At 36.5% G+C, this 16,643-nt stretch overlaps 1 protein-coding gene across 3 annotated transcripts in view; it reads right to left on the reverse strand.

Annotated features, from left to right (window-relative positions):
- LOC575562 (D-glucuronyl C5-epimerase) overlaps positions 1 to 16,643 on the reverse strand; it is a 96,384-nt gene that overhangs the window by 15,730 nt on the left and 64,011 nt on the right. For all 3 annotated transcript variants that reach the window (XM_030986513.1, XM_030986514.1, XM_030986515.1), the window contains one exon: positions 14,288 to 14,374. The gene's annotated coding sequence lies outside the window, so the exon portion shown is untranslated. The remainder of the gene's footprint in view (positions 1 to 14,287; positions 14,375 to 16,643) is intronic.

A 16,643-nucleotide genomic window follows, 5' to 3' on the forward strand; every position in this document is an offset into this window, starting at 1 on the left:
ACTAAATTCTAAATCAAAGCATTGACTCTTTTAGAAACTTCGGAGTAGTCCCATTCATTTTGTTAGAGGACAATGGGTAGTGTTGACTCCTCTGGTCTTTTTTTGAAGTGTTATGTTATTGTTTGAAGTACATGTAGTCCAAACATATGGGGCACTGTGTGCAATGATTTGTAACTGTCAGGAAAATGAACTATATGAAATACCTTTTGGATTAAATCGGATTCATAAATAAATAAGTTTATGCCCTTCTCGCTGTTTCTCAGCAGATGATATCTTCCTCTGGCGAAGACACTTTACGGCCATTATTTTCAAATGGAAACAAACTTTAATGTGCGACAACTTCTCATCGCTTCCCGTTCTCTTCAAACAAGTAGCTAAAAGTAGAAATCGTAATGGGTGAACATCCCCCTCAGAATGGGAAAGAGCATATCTTTAATTGACAGTATGACAAACGGTCAGCACTCATTCTAACTTGATGGGCTCTCCCGCTTCAGACATGACCCCTGACCCCATTCTGGACGAGGGGGTATCCATTTTCTCTCCTAATTGCAATGTTTGCTTTTTTCTTTCGATCGTGGCTCGAGATTGCCGTCCTATCGGCCAATTTGAGGTTTCAATTTGTATTTGAGATCTAGCTTACCTCGGACGCTGTGTCAGAACATCACATTTAGATGGGGGTACAATTGCATTTTAAGAGCAGAGTTCTTCCATTCTATCCTATCCTTCCTATCTCTTTCTCTTCTTTCTAAAAGAAAAGAGGTATACAATTCTTCCATTCTCTTCCCCTTCCCAACACACAATATAATTTAAGGGAGGGTTTCAATTTGAAATATAAAGAAAGAAAAGAAAGAGATATAGATAACAATATACACAAATCCATGACAAGTAGTAAATGAAATTTATATATCAAATTACAGGAAAAATTATGGAAAACTAGAGATTAAGAGAGAAAGCCAGATGGGGGAGGGGGGGGGGGTTGAATGATAAGCGGTAAATTGAATCATAGACCTAATTGAATCCAATGTCCAAGATGGATGATAGTGTTAAAAGATGGAGACATCTTCTCAAAACAACCATCTCTCCTCAAACCAGGGTATCACTTATCAAAGGTGACCTCAGGAGGAATGCATCTTCATCTCAACAAGATTCTCATAGCATCAAAAATACATCTCCAATAATTGAAGATTGGATTTACTTTGTACCAATCTTGATCTCCCACAGAATAATACAAGTTTACTATTTGGGAGACCTAACGGGAAGAAAAAAAATTTCAGGAGAAAACACAAAATGATGAAGCCACAATACACCCTTCACAGAAGACAGGGACAAAATTACTTTAAAAATTTTGGGGCTACTTTTCAAGCTTGCTTGCATGAAAATAACACTCTTTAATTTGTTGTGCATTGAACTCTATGCAAAATCTGGGGGCTCTTTTAAGACTTTTGGGGGCTCTTTTGGGCATTTCGGGGGCTCCTTTCGGGGGCTCCCCAAGTCCCCGTGTATTTTTCCACTGACAGAAGATGAAGAAAATATTCTTGAAAGATAGTCTCTCTCTTCTTAGGGTCACAGCCATACTAATGACACGGATATCTTTACAATCGCTCTCTAATAGGGCCTCATACCGTCAACTGCTTTCATCATTTCGTCAATACTCCAGTAGATACTATTTCTTTCCTTAGCCAGTCTTGGCTCAGGTCAGCCTATAATATCCCCCCTGTGGCTTGTTGCCGGGTGCTGCAGGTTACAAACTCAATGTTTGGAGTTTGGGCTGTTTGAGATCGAACATGGCACGACTAGATTTGTATCACAGTTAACATCTGGATTGATGAGAGCTAGCATTGCATGCTAATCAATTTAAAGAGAAGATCTATCTCTGGTAAGGACAAACAAATATTCTGAGCTCATCATTTTTATGTCAATATGGAAAGTAGAAATATCCCTTGAACAGGAAAAGCTTTTCAAATGACCTCATATTTGAAATATGACGCCAAATAGTTGAAAAGTTTGAACCAAACCTTCACATCACATGTGTGTGCAGTCCCACTCACCCATTTTTGTGTGCTGTTCACTCTACGTGACGATTAGCAAAAATGTAGTAAATCTCTTTTTCATGATTTTAATGTAAATGCTTATATATATATATATATATATATATATATATTTATAAGCTATAACTTTCTCATTTATCTTTTATACACAATGGCATGACCGGAACTCAAACTTGTCTTTAAAGTGAGAGTGCAGGAGTCGGACCGGCAATGTTGTTGTTGTCACAATTCCGTGGGTATTTTGGTAGTGTGATGAATGATGCCTTCAATTAGGAAGTAATTCATTCACAACATACAGAGTATCAACAGCATCACCCAGCATTCACAAACAGCTAGGCATTACAAAATAAAAACAAATAAAATTCTAAAAGTAATGAGAACTAGCGTCTTTTTTCAAAGTTCTAGAAATTAAAAAAAATGTTGATTCTTGGTACATGGACAATAAATGGATCATTTACAGAGACTCACATTTCCAATTCAAGCTATTCCAATCGCAGAATTTGTAGAGCGCCAAAGGGTCTGATGAGACTGACTTTTAAAAAAAATGTGAATACATTTATACATTTGCATGTATAAATAATCCAAAGTGCTCTTTTGGTGATTGCGAATTAAATGATTACATGTATTAAAGTATTTCCCACATTTCCCTCTCTCTGTTAAAAACCAATTTTTCGATCATTTTTGTGTGGATAGGACTAAAAGAGCAATTAAAATAACAAATATATTAACCCGAGTTGCTTTTTTTTCTTTATCTATATATCTTGAACTCTTGCAGCCCTCCCGAGCGACGGTGTTCCTGCAGCCGTACGTTTGGCCCAATTTCACAGCCATTATGCTAACAATGATTGGGGTCAAAGATTCACCCTCAAGACTGAACGTCTGCACCATCGGGTTTTCTTTCTTTTTCTTAATTTTCCTCCAGTCATCGCAAGAAATAATTAAAACAATGTGATTCCTATCTCTCTCTCTCTCTCTCTCTCTCTCTCTCCCCTCTCTCTCTCTCTCTCTCTCCCCTCTCTCTCTCTCTCTCTCTCTCTCTCGCTCCCCCTCTCTTTCTCTTTCTCTTTCTCTTCCTCTCTCTCTCTCTCTCTCTCTCTCTCTCTCTAATTGATTCTATCTTCAGGATCCAACATCTCATTTATTCTGATGTTTGCCGTCACAAAAAACAACGATCCTATCTCAGTCTTTTTCATTGCATTCTGTCTTCAGAATCCAACATCTGGGATTCTCAAGGGTTTAAAAAAACCTAAAAAAACACAAGTTGTTCAAAATATTACCATAAAATTACTTGGCCATTTAAAATGTTGAGAATTTGTCTAATACATCATACATAATTACATATAAAAGAATATTCAACAACATTTCTCAGTGAATTCAAACTGAAAAGAGGAAGTAACTGATATTTTTTTTTGGGGGGGGGGGGGGCTCATATGGGTTAGATAGAACGGCAGTTAAAAATCTAAACCCTTCCAATTTCTCAGGTTTCTCTGTCTATCTCTTTCACCCTCTCTTGAAATTGTGCTTCTTTCTCTCATCCTATCAATTTTCCTTTGCCTATTTCATAATTTTACATTTCTCTTTCTCTTTTTTAGTAGAAGCTCGGCAAACCCTCACAGGAAACAAAAACTACACAGATGTCAGGAAATGGTGAAATATGAACTTCAATATTCTTCATAATGGAAGGAGTCCCGTGATAGATTAACTCCTAATAGTGGAATCAATGGAGCCGCCATTTTTACACACATGTATCACTTGACACGGAATGATAATAACAACACAAATAAAAAAGTAAAAAGCTGGTTATGAGAATCGGAGTAGGAAAATAGAAAACGAAAGCTGGCTGAAATCTGATGACTTTTTCATCCACCTCATTCTGTTTTGAGAGAGGAAGGAAGGAAATAGAATCTAGAAATTCCACAAAGATTTGAGATGAGAGACATCCTATTAACTGGGATTGAATTTCCTGTGTACATCCATTTTGAGTTATTGATTTTTTTTCACGGAATGATTTTGAAGCGTTGTCTTAGCAAAGTCACGTTTTAATATATAAAGAAAGACAAAATAAAAAAATGAAAAGTGAAGATTTTGAAAGGAACTAGAAGTATATTTTTGCTGAAGCAGGTTTTTATTCAAGTTTCTAGTATTAAATGGAAGAAGATGGAGCATTAGTGCATAGTGGTAATGGAGGAATTCCTTGTAATAAAATGCAGAGATGAGATACCTTTGAACTTTTAGGAAGAGGAAAAGAGGCATCATCTTCGGAAAGATCTGCATCTATGCCATCGGCATGACTACATCATGTAGTCCACCAAGGTATTACTTCAAACTCTAGCAACAGGTCCTTCTATTAACCCATGACATACTGGAACCTAGTGACTCCTGTGGTAAGCCTATGGCAATGAGAATTCAGTAGTTAGAAAGGTTAAGAATCTATACCCCCATAGGAAGAAGTCAAGATAACCTGGCACCTACAGGCTCTACATTATATATGAAATGCTAGAGATGACATGAAATATCAAGTCATATTTGGTGCTAAATTGGGGAAGTCATTACAAGTATGAGATTGTAATCTCATGTCTTACTTGTCAATCATATGTTCATAATCATGGAAGAAAAAACATTGATCCATTTCACATTCTTGTCTGGGTCTGTGTAAATTTAACAAACAGGATTTGGAGACACTTGTCAACGCATTCTAATCAAACAAGATATTGGATTATTTTCTGAATACCAGGCGTCTCGTAGCCTTGGTCTTTGGATTTCACGTTTCATTTCCATGTTCATCCAGATAATCTGATATTCTCCATGAACGCTTCATCTTTCACGATGACTTGATGAATTCTAGAGACATGTTTTCTAGCCTCCAAAGAATTAAAAGATACAACGTAAAATGTACATATTTGTTCCTAGAATCCTAATCAAGATATTATTAATTTCAGGGGGCAATTTAATATCAAGTGTTTAAACATTTTTGTCTTGGTGCTTATAAAAAAGGACCTCTATTTCAAGTAAAAATGATAAATTCTACACATTTTCTTCTTCGTCTTTTACATCACGATGGCTGGCTGGCTGGTCCTACCGGGTGAATCATGCCCAGTTAAATGATTTTTGTATGATAGGTTCGCACAATAAATGAACTCTGACTCTAATTTTTCATTCACATATATCTCAACATCTGTTTTTGCTATATGTTTCATTATTTAACCACTCTTTATATGTTCACAGACTAGATTTTTAAAAAATTCCCTTGTCATACAGGGTTTTGTATACATGTAGTTGTAGAATGAATTTCAAAAGACTGAACAGAGGGGGGGGGGGGGGGGGGGGGGGGGGGGGAGGAGAAGGGGTATTTAATCATGTCAAAGTTCACACTCAGGACACTGCACCTGTCGCCTTTTGTAGTGGGTTTAACTGCACTTGCCCACCCTCTCACCAAATAATAAAAGTCAAATTAATTTTGGTCCTTTGATCTAACCAAGGCACACTTCTAACCTTACACCAATCCATGAGGGATACAACCCAACAGGGATCTCAAAATGGACCAAAAAGAGATCAATCTCGGCCTATACTGAACAGATTACATGCACTTGAGCCCGAACGAGGAATCCGCGGAGAATAAACGAGGTTAAACAGCAAACTAAATATCTCTGCCTTTCTTGAACAGGTGGAAGGAGGTCAAAGGTTAAAAATGCAACAAATTACAAGCCATTGTGAGTTATTTGCAATTGTCACAGTCGGTGACGACACGTCCAGAGAACGCAAGAAACGGTCCCTGAGTGGATCGGTTTCTTTTTTGTCTACCTGGTTATGAAACGTGCCTTGCACACTCCTACGCTTCGTGCAGATTTATTTTGGGATCCCGGTAAGCAGATGCCCAGGGTATCCCGTTGCATGGAGGTGAGGAGGAAAATAGTGGCTAGATCAAAGGGGTTTAACCAAATATAACGAAAGTGTTGAGTTTCTCTCTCCCTTTCAGTTGAATTGTATCTTAAATCCTCTTTGGTTTCTATCTCTCACCCCTTCTTGATACTCCCCCTGACATTCACAAAGGTTTGCAGGACATTGTCCGGTAATTTCTCCTTGATTCTGTCATATCGTCTCTTGAGAGCCATGAGAGCATTAACTGTGTTAAAGCACAGGAGTTAACACCCTTCTGGTTTCAACTGACATTGTCCTCTTTCCCTATCAAGTTTCTCAATTTCATCCCTCTCTCCTTCATTTATACTCTCATTATTTCATATATTATCTGTTTGGAGCCAGAAAGGAGTTATAACTCTGTGATAAAGCATTAGTTAAGGTCCTTCTGGCTCTCAACTGGTGTTAGGTCCTCCTTGCATATCAAGTTTCTTCACATTTCTCTCCATCTCTCTATCTCTCTCTCTCTCTCTCTCTCTCTCCATCTCTCTATCTCTCTCTCTCTCTCTCTCTCTCTCTCTCTCTCTCTCTGCATCCAACTTGCCACTTCTACACCACACTTTCCCTCTTCAAGGCACAACTAAAGAGTTTATTACAAGGAAGGGTGAATTTTAAACAATTTTTAATTTCCTCATGATTATACAGCTTATTGCAATGTGTCCCTTCTATTTACAGCTTTCCTCTGGTACCTTGCATTTAAAATATGTAGATGAAATTTCTTGTCAATTATCTAGACTTAAAAAGCCTTATCATAACTACACAGCAAAATGGGAAGTAAATTGTACACTATCTTTATACTGTAAGCATCATTGATGCTTTCAATACTTCTGCCTGTCCTTAAATGTCCTTCCTTGAATAAATATTATGTGTTCTCATGATCAGCTGGCCACTCCCACAACCTTCTCCCAGCCCCCTTCCCAACCCAGACTCCTGTGTTTGTACTTCATTATCATAACAATCTTCATTTAAACTAAATTGTTCAAACATAGTCATTGCATTGCCTAAAGGGAGAAAGCAATTTTCAAGACACACATGTGCAAAGCTATGAAAACATGATTCATGAGTTATGAATATATATTGGAAATGTTTGACATACCAATGAGTTACCATGTAAACTCTGCATCTCTATCCTACATTTTCCTGACTGTTCAATTACCAAAAGGCATTTTAAAAGGCATTATAAAAGGTAATAACCACTCAAGCTCATTTCAACGGTACAACTAGTATTTCATATCTTTTCTTTCTGAATTAATCAAGTATGAATTATCATTTCTTTGTATCATATGATTCTTTGTATTGTATCAAGGCAATTAAGCATAAATTTAGTTACACTACAAATTAAATTGCCTATTAAAGTTTGAAAGACAAGACTAGCTAGATAGTAGTCAGGCAGGTACTCATCTTTCTATACCAGGTCAAGTCCTTGGAAGGTGCGTCACCACTAGCCCTCGCAAGAATCAAGCTCAAGATATTCAAAATTGGGCACTTCTTTGTAATTTGTAGGTTTATTTGCATTTTGTTGTTGTTTTGTTTAACATGTAATTATTCATCATTGTATTTTGTTTGTTATAGCACTTGGAGACTTCGGTGGTAAGCACTTTATAAGCACCGTTTTATTATCATTCTCAACAAATCAGACTGAAGCTCCCAGTGTCATCCGAGACAAGAAAAGCCCACTTGCTTGAGCAATTATCTAAATATCCAGAGCACATAGTCCAAGTGGCTCTTCACTAACAAAGAAGCCCACCATTTGAACAAATTATGGGTTATTTCATGTAAAGTTAGGTAAGGATAATAGCTTGAGCTTCAATCTCAAGAACAATTCTGAAACATAACCTGCTACTGTGAAACCTGCCTATACAGACCACCCTAGGGAGACAAGAAATGTGGTCTTTATAGGCAGGTGGTCTTTCCATACAGGTGGTCACAAAAGCAGGTTTTACTGTACTTGCATCTTCGCACCAGATTTGCTTGATCTGCTTGTGATACTAGGGTTCATTTCCTACATCATCCGGAATCATATCCCAGGATCAGAATCAGAATGAATCATGACAGCTCTGGCTAATGAGAACAGTCCTTCGTAGCTAACCTGATGGAGAGCTCTACAACCATCAGAGGTCAATGCTCTGCATATTCACAAACAAATCTCAGTCATGGATAGTAGAACTAATGGAAGTCAAGAATACAAAAGTTCTTTGATCTAAAGCATTTTGATATATCATTCACTCTCCAAATCCCTCCTGTACAAAGCTCAACCCCTCCCCTGTGAGTTGGGATGATAATATTCACCTGTTTTGATTGATTCCATGCACCGTTAGTTTACAACAATTTGGAATCATTTTTTCCTTCTTTTTGGGGTAAATAGGGAAATTAATATTTTATAAGTATTACGTACATGTATGGTAGCTTGTTTATTTTCATTACATCCTCAATTCCTCCTATCATATTATAGATATACATGTAGACCTACATGTATACAGAAGCTTTTTGACTCGAGTTTACTATGGTAATCTTACACTGATTTGCACTTCTAAAAATAACTGATTTATTCATTTTACATTTCATGTTTCCCAATGGCATGTCAAGAACCTACTATGTACATGTACATGTAAAGGCTATAGGCCAACGCTGTAAATACTTTCATTTGTATTGGCTACCAGTATCATTCACTGCGGACCAATATAATTACATTTCAATAATCCCAGAAGATTAGATGGAGGAGACCAAATGATGGAGGAGACCAAATGGTAGAGTTTTCTAATAAACATGTTATGGTCAGAAAATAACTTGTCAAAAATTCAAAATGTATATTCTTGGGAGTACAAATCATGCTGTATATTTTGTGGTGTAATTGTTTCAGCTAAATTCTTGACAGAACAGTGACATAAATACATGTAAGTACAAAAGAGAAACAGCAAAGGACAGATAAAGACAAAGTCATAGAGAGAGGGGGAGGGGAGAGTGAGTGAGTAGGCGCATTTATACTGTCAAATACCTCATTTTGAAAAGTCGCGATGTTTCGTGCACCCGGTTACACTTGTGCTGAAACATCACCGACGGAGCTGTTCAGCGATGTTTTGGCGTGTTTCGGTTGGTAATGCGCATGTGCAGTCTTCCCGACCTTTGACCCCGGCCTGCTATAAGATTTTTAGCGCGCGCAATTTCCAGCTAGCGCTATAGCTAGCTAAATAGCGATACATCCCATGCGCATGCATGCGATATGTTTTGTTTATCTCGCGTGTAGTATTTGAGGCAAGAGTGGATAAGTTACGAAGTACGGACTACGGCTGCTGATTCAGTTTTCCCAAATTCAATCGAAATCTAGTAGTAAAAACGATATGGGAAGGTTAAGAAAATCATCGTTGTTAATTGTTAATTTCATGCTTTCACTCATTTCTCTGAAGCCCTTTTCCCCACGTTTGCAGGGACGCTTGGAAGTCTGGTGGAGGAGCTCTCCCTGCCTCCACATCGAAATCAAGAACTTCATCTCATCATCAGTCCAATGGGAATTGTTCACTTCCATATTAATTAATCTAACAAAACACTCAAATACTACTACTAGACAGATATGGCCAGACGGGAATAACGAAGATTGAATAAAGGATGAGTTAACGGAATTGGAACAAACGGAGCTGAATGAACGGATAACACGCGCGACGATGGAAATGCTATAAATATCACACGGGAAGAACGTGGTTTAAAAGAGCGCGGGTAACAATCCGGAAGTGCCGGAAGTCACGTGCCTAACATCGCGATGTTACAACTGCGAGCGGTTATACTTGCCAAACACGCCAAAACACGCCAAAACACGCCAAAAGATCACACTTCGTTTTGGAATGTTTGGGGCTTGGCATGTCTGCCGGTAAAGCGTAGTTGCCCTTGGTAACATCGCGGCCAGGCTCCGGTTTGGCATTTTTTGGCGTGTTTGGATGACAGTGTAACTGCCCTAGTGTGTGTGTGTGTGTGTGAGAGAGAGAGAGAGAGAGAGAGAGGGGGGGGGGGTGGGGGTCTAGGGATGGGGGGGGGGGGGGTGGTGGGACTCCCAAAGTGAGAGAAAAACACATAATTCACCCAGTTCATGTGTATCATCAATTCTGCAGAAGGGAAAAAATAAGAATTTTACAAGATCGTGCCAGAGACAAGTCATTTTTGATCCAATACACAATTGGGCTCTCACATACCAAACCCTTGTTGAACACTGAATAGGATATAGTGGGCTTTATAAAAGGGCCAGTGAATGGAAGGATAAAGCTTTTAGATCACTACAGATGATGAACCAGTCAACAAATTACTAAAATTCTGATATGTTTGCATTTTTCCAGGATTCAATGAAATGGGCACTTCTAGTTATTGATAGGATACCGGTAGTACACCAATGTACAATGTGTATTAGTGTCCTATGATATATAATAGGCCTATATCACAGGAATTTGTTTTCTTTCTTGATGATTCCCATGTTTATTAACCAAAACGGTTTCATATCTAACATTCAATTTCTTATAACTTTGCATTGTATTGTATCTCAGTACTCTGAATCCCCATCACCCTATCAGTGATAATGAACCCAGATTGTATGACTTTATGTTTCATAAGTCAATAGGAAATTACATTTGAACTTCTATACTTCATCGGCCATAGCAGCTATGTATACTGTCAATGGCAGTAAGATCCTACTTGTGGGCAGCTGATAACTATCATTGAAATATTGATATCTTACTTTCTAACTAAATTATCAATATTCAACAAAGAGCAATAATACTGAGCAATAATACTCCTTGAATTTTTACTGATCGGAAGACAGTTTTCTTGAGCAGGTTCTGCATGGGGCCTGTTTCATAAAACTTGTTATGAGTTGAGTTTGAGTTTGAGTTTGAGTTTGAAGTTTATTATCCAAAACAAAAAGTACATCAATATAACAATCAAATGTGAATGATTAATTAACATTGAAAGGATAAATGGGACCAGAAAATAGCATTTAATGCTAATCGTGTCTAGTACCACTAACACACAAAAAGTATCACAGCAATAAATGAGAATGTAATGAATAAATATGAATAACTAGTGAATTCATACCTAAGCTACAAACTATTCTACATCTAGGGTAAATGTGTTCTGTGCTTATATACAAAGCTTTGGTATTTTACACTAAATAAAAGATGAAGAATTATATAACAAAATATTTACAAAAAGGCAAGAGCCTTGGTTCTAAGTTATAAACAACTATTCTATTAACATTTTTGATATAAGAGTTCTACGAAAGCAAGACACTGATGCTTTCTCCCTTACAGAAAGGGGTAGATCATTCCAATAGAGTGTGTTATCTATAACAACTGCTAAATTTCTATGACAAATTTGCTTTAAGCCAATCATACACCATGATTTCAGTAGCTTATAACAGTAGCTTGTAGCTTGTTATTGATATCAAGTTTCATGAAACAGCCAGGGCCCAGGTGCACCTGACTTGTACTCTTGACAAAAAGTTGAACCTTGCATGCATACATGTACATGTATCGGTACAGGAAAGACCCACTCAGTCTCACATGCATGTATGTATTGCTTTCAATTACACTGATAATAAAGGAACCATAATTATCCATCAAAACTTTCAATTCATTTCCTAATAGGGTAATATCTCAGACTATAGTTCTCATTTCAAAAGGTTAAATACATAACCAGAACGTCCCATTGCTACTCGACCTCACTGATATTAAACCCTTGATTCTCATCTTCATTAAATCTAGTGAATAACTTGTTTATACAACGAATGTGCAGTAATGAAGGGATTTCAATCTTGATCACATGGAAGATTAGTGTGGAGGAAAATTATGACAGAAATTGGGAATGACTCTAGTAATTGGGAGACGTAAATGGGTAATGCTTCAGGGTGATATCTAGTCTGTTTTGTTGCAATTCAGCTGCAAATTAGCAATTTGTTGGTCTCCATCTGTGACTCTCCGGCCGCCTCTTCCTAACTCTCATAAACAAGAGATTATCGTCAGAGGAAAGGAAATTAGATGACAAGTTCAATCTCAGAAAGAATGTCATGACCATCAAGCTCTATAGATACAAACGCATCAAACATAGATATATATGCTTGGGGCTAAGGCAGGTGACACAATCAAATTGCTTTACCCATTTTGCAGTCTAGAGGTTTGACCTCCATACCACTTCTTCCCAAAAAATCTATAAGCTTGTCAAGTTCACTATCTTTTTTATTCAGTCTGTATTACACACAACATTATTATTAGGCCCCAAATTATCATTTCCCCAATAATTAATTAAATATGAAATTAATAACATGTATGATAAATTGATAATTCAACCTTTGCACTCACAGATCAGATTAAAATAATTAAAAACAACAGGATCATACATGCATGTACATGTATCTGTATGTACTATTTCATAGTTGACACACTCTTGTTCATATAATTTATGATCATTATTTTTATGGTACCATATGTTGTTCTTTTCTTTTTAATGGAATGTGGAAAAAAACTTGAACTTGAACAATATGTTTATAAAGGGCCAGCAGACAATTAAAAAAAAACCTGATAACAAAATATGCTCACGTGTACCTTTACATTGTAGCAAATGGAATGCCAAGTAAAATCAAGAGTCCATATGCTTACATGTAAGTGTCATGTGATTGAACGAAACGGAAATCATTACGGAAAAGCACATTCATAAAACATGACTAAGTACAATGTATGCTAGTTTCTATTACTCTGTATGAGATATGAGCAAACAGGCTTTACTTTCATTGAAACACGATCAGAAAAGTTTACAAAAAGGCATAGAATGACCAAACTCAAATACATGTACTTGTTACCATCTTTTATGAGTTCAAGTATAGCCGACACTCTATTTGGAAAAGGAACATCTCTAAAACTCATAAAGACAGTGCACGTACGCTGCAGGTAAACATTAGTTGTCAGAGCACTGGCATGTTTTAACCCTTAGTGGATTTACTTTGCAAATATTTAAGGGGAGGCCTTTTTTGTTGGAACAGAACATATACTTTAACAAAGAGCACAGGTGCATATATAGGAGGGTCATACCAGAAATATGAGAGATTAATGATATATTCTATTTCTATGATATGATAAACTTTTAGTAATCTATGCAAAATGTATTTCTATGATATATATATTATATATAATCTATAATACTCTATTTCTATATTATACATATATAATAATATATTTCTATAATCTATAATAATTTATTTCTATAATTCATTACAATCAATTTCTATTGTTATTTCATTTCTATAATTTGTTACAATAAATTTTGTATAATGCATTTCAATAATCTATAATATATCTCTACAATCTATTTCAATATTTTCCATAATACTCTGGGCATACATCATTAGGAAATAACTCAAGAAGTATGATGTAGATTCTCATGTGACTCCAGATCGAGAAAATCATCTCAACAGACAATTTTATTTTTCACAGTAGAACAGTTTTTTTACAATCAGCTTCTAATACGACCGTGGTCATATATGTGGCCTATATCACCATGGAAATGCTCCATCGCCACATCAATAATTATAAAAGTGACATAATATATTGCCATATATGCCAAACTTTATGATATTTGCATGGCACTTAATACAGACGAAATGGAGAGGTGAGACCAACTTGCGTCAGTACTTAACAACAAGTACGCACACTTAAATATATATATATAGCATGCTCCACATAACTCTCTGTCTCTCTGTCTCTCTCTCTCTCTCTCTCTCACTCTCTTTCTCTCTCTCTCTCTCTCTCTCTCTCTCTACCCTCTCTCTCTCTCTCTCTACCCTCTCTCTCTCTCTCTCTCTCTCTCTCTCTCTCTCTCTCCATCAAGGGCAATATATGTTTTCAGGATAGGAGTAGAAAATCAATGTTTTTGATATTCAAAAATTATCTTGAGAATTAATTTCTACAATCAGAACAATTATGAATTTAACTACATTTGCAGAGTTATAAGCTAGAGAGAATTTCTAAATACATACATGTAATTAGAATATATAACTAAAATTTTTAACAAATATTAATATACTCCTGATGAAAGTGAGAAAAAAAAGCATGGAACATCACTTCCTTAACATACAAACAGGTCATCTCTCTTTACAATATTCACAGAGGTGTTTATACAAAGTGTTGATTACCTGAATCAAGCACTAGATGAATGTATCTGTTTAGCGCCAGAAGGGTGTTAACTCTGTATCAATGATAGGAGTCAATGACCTTCTGGCTCTGAGCTGACATATTATTCATAACATCAAACCATAAGAATAAAAATAGAATATGATCAATAAATGATTCACATACCAGAATGTTTTTGTTTATAATCTGTCAGCCATTATACCACTGCTGTACTTCTTGTCATGGTTAGTCCCTATAGCCTAGCAGTCGGATCTGTCAAAAGAGAAATAATATTGTTAGGAATATTGTTGGCACAAACCTTGCATTATTTACAAAATATACTTAGGGATGGATCTATAATGCCTTCTTTTTACTTATTTTCTTTGTGTGAAAGGGCACTGGAAGAATTGCTGTTCGATCATACAGGCATTGAGTAACATATGGCAGTATATTATTTCAACCCACGTACACATTTCCACAGCCTTGATCATATCGTCCTTGTTTTCACGAAGTGACGGTAGTGAGGAAAATCGTAACGCAAAGTGAATGCAATTTTTTTTCACTACCGTCACTTCGTGAAAACAGCGACGATATATGAGGTGGTAACCGTGGTAAACCACCTAAAACACTCTATAGCAGCAAAATGCATAAATGATGGGCAGAAAAGGGTGAACGAAAGAAGCTATGCATTTGTAAAATATATATGTAGAATGCAAAGGAAGCAGCAGAAGGATGTGGACTCATATACCTTCACATGGAGTTACACCCTTCTGCCTGTCAACAATCAATTGAGGTATCTACATGTATTCATGATTTAAAGTGAATGATAAATGAAATCATGGCTTGAGAGCTAGATAGCCGGTAGAAGGGCATTATGTTATTAACATACAATTAAATAGATATCATATAAAACCCTTCTGGCTTTCACAATCAATTGAATAATTTATTCATGATTCAAATTTTGTGACACACAAGTTATTGGTTGAGAGCAAGAAGGGAGTTAACTAATTACAGAGAATGAAATAGATACAATCCAATATCCTTCTGCCTCTGAAACGATGAAAACGTTGCAACATACACCATATCCTGTGGCTAAAAGTGATACTTTGAAACTTTGAAAGGCAGCACCCTAAACTAAATACACTTTTTCCAGAAGAAGTCCTCAAACCACTTGCATAGCTTGTAAGATAGCCCTTTAGGGGAGGTTAAAATCACTTGGCAGCTCAGCATAACAAAGATGAATTTCTGGAGCTTGAATGGAATTCCACCTCCACGTGCAACAATCATGATATGGGCCAGAGGTAAAACTTTGAAAAGCTCAACTTATTTCAATTAATTTAGGAATATAATAATTTCCTATAGGCTTTTATTTTATATTGACACCAAATATCATATGATAAATTACTGTAATCAACCATAATGTTGTCTTTAATCCAACATTTAATATGTACATGGCTTGATAATAATTTAAGAGACATTTTAGAACTAAACAGTACAACAAAATCAGTATACCGTAAAGCATAGTTTAAATAAAATGTATGTTAACTAAGATCCATGAATTTCATCACTTTCTTGAGCTTAAAACGGGCAAAAAAATGAGAAGGAAAAAATGTGTAGAATAATTAAATTTAATAATCATCAAATCAGCTCTGAATTAACATAAGAAAATGGGGATCATGGGGGACCAACAGGCACCGATTAGGCATTGTTTGCTATATAGAGGGCTCAAGAAGCTATAAGTAGTGCAGTGGGGCTTTAAAAGGCTATGATAGTTGGGTTAGAGTGGCCCTTTAATAACTTGTAAGATGACTATTCTAAGGATACGCTAAATCCCTGGCCAGAGAAGGTAGCAATAATATTTTAGCGGTTGATTTTTCTGTACCACTTGATACTTCAAACTGTCATTCATTGTCAACAAATCAACGTGTCTACTCTGCTCGGTAAACCACTCACTGGCCATTGCATGGTTAAAGAGAAAGTCCAGTTTCGGAAAAGATGAACAAAAAATTGTGAGCTTTCTTCTTAATTATTTTTAAAGTCAGTACTAGGAAAGAATATCAAGGTAAAAATGTAGTCAGCCACTGTGCGTACCAGTGTCTGCTCAGTGAGACTATGCTGACAGTATACTGCATAGGCTCTGTACTTAAGCTGCTCCTGATACAGACAGAGACTGACAGGACTAGGCTAAGCTCAAGGATTTAGGAATTGTGGTAAAGTGTCATATTGGAGTCTGTATCTGCGAACTAGTCTCCTGAAAAGGATCACTCCTTAAATGCCCTCATATTTAAATGTGGTGTTGGTTTGACCAAATTAACATTCCTGTCAAATGGGTGTGTACACTGTAGTTCCATTTCTGTGTAGAGAACATGTGACGTTCAGCAACAAAGAGCCACTTTCTTATCATTTTGATGATTCAAAAACCTCAAAGTATCATTAAATATGTACCACATATTCGACTTTTCTGTTCGCTTCCAGACTCTTTTTTTCTTCTTTCAGAGTCGTATGATCATTACTGAACTTTATCTTTAAAATTTCAAACCAA

Source organism: Strongylocentrotus purpuratus, unplaced genomic scaffold, assembly GCF_000002235.5.
Source record: "Strongylocentrotus purpuratus isolate Spur 01 unplaced genomic scaffold, Spur_5.0 spur5_scaffold_16, whole genome shotgun sequence".
NCBI classification, from domain to species: domain Eukaryota; kingdom Metazoa; phylum Echinodermata; class Echinoidea; order Camarodonta; family Strongylocentrotidae; genus Strongylocentrotus; species Strongylocentrotus purpuratus.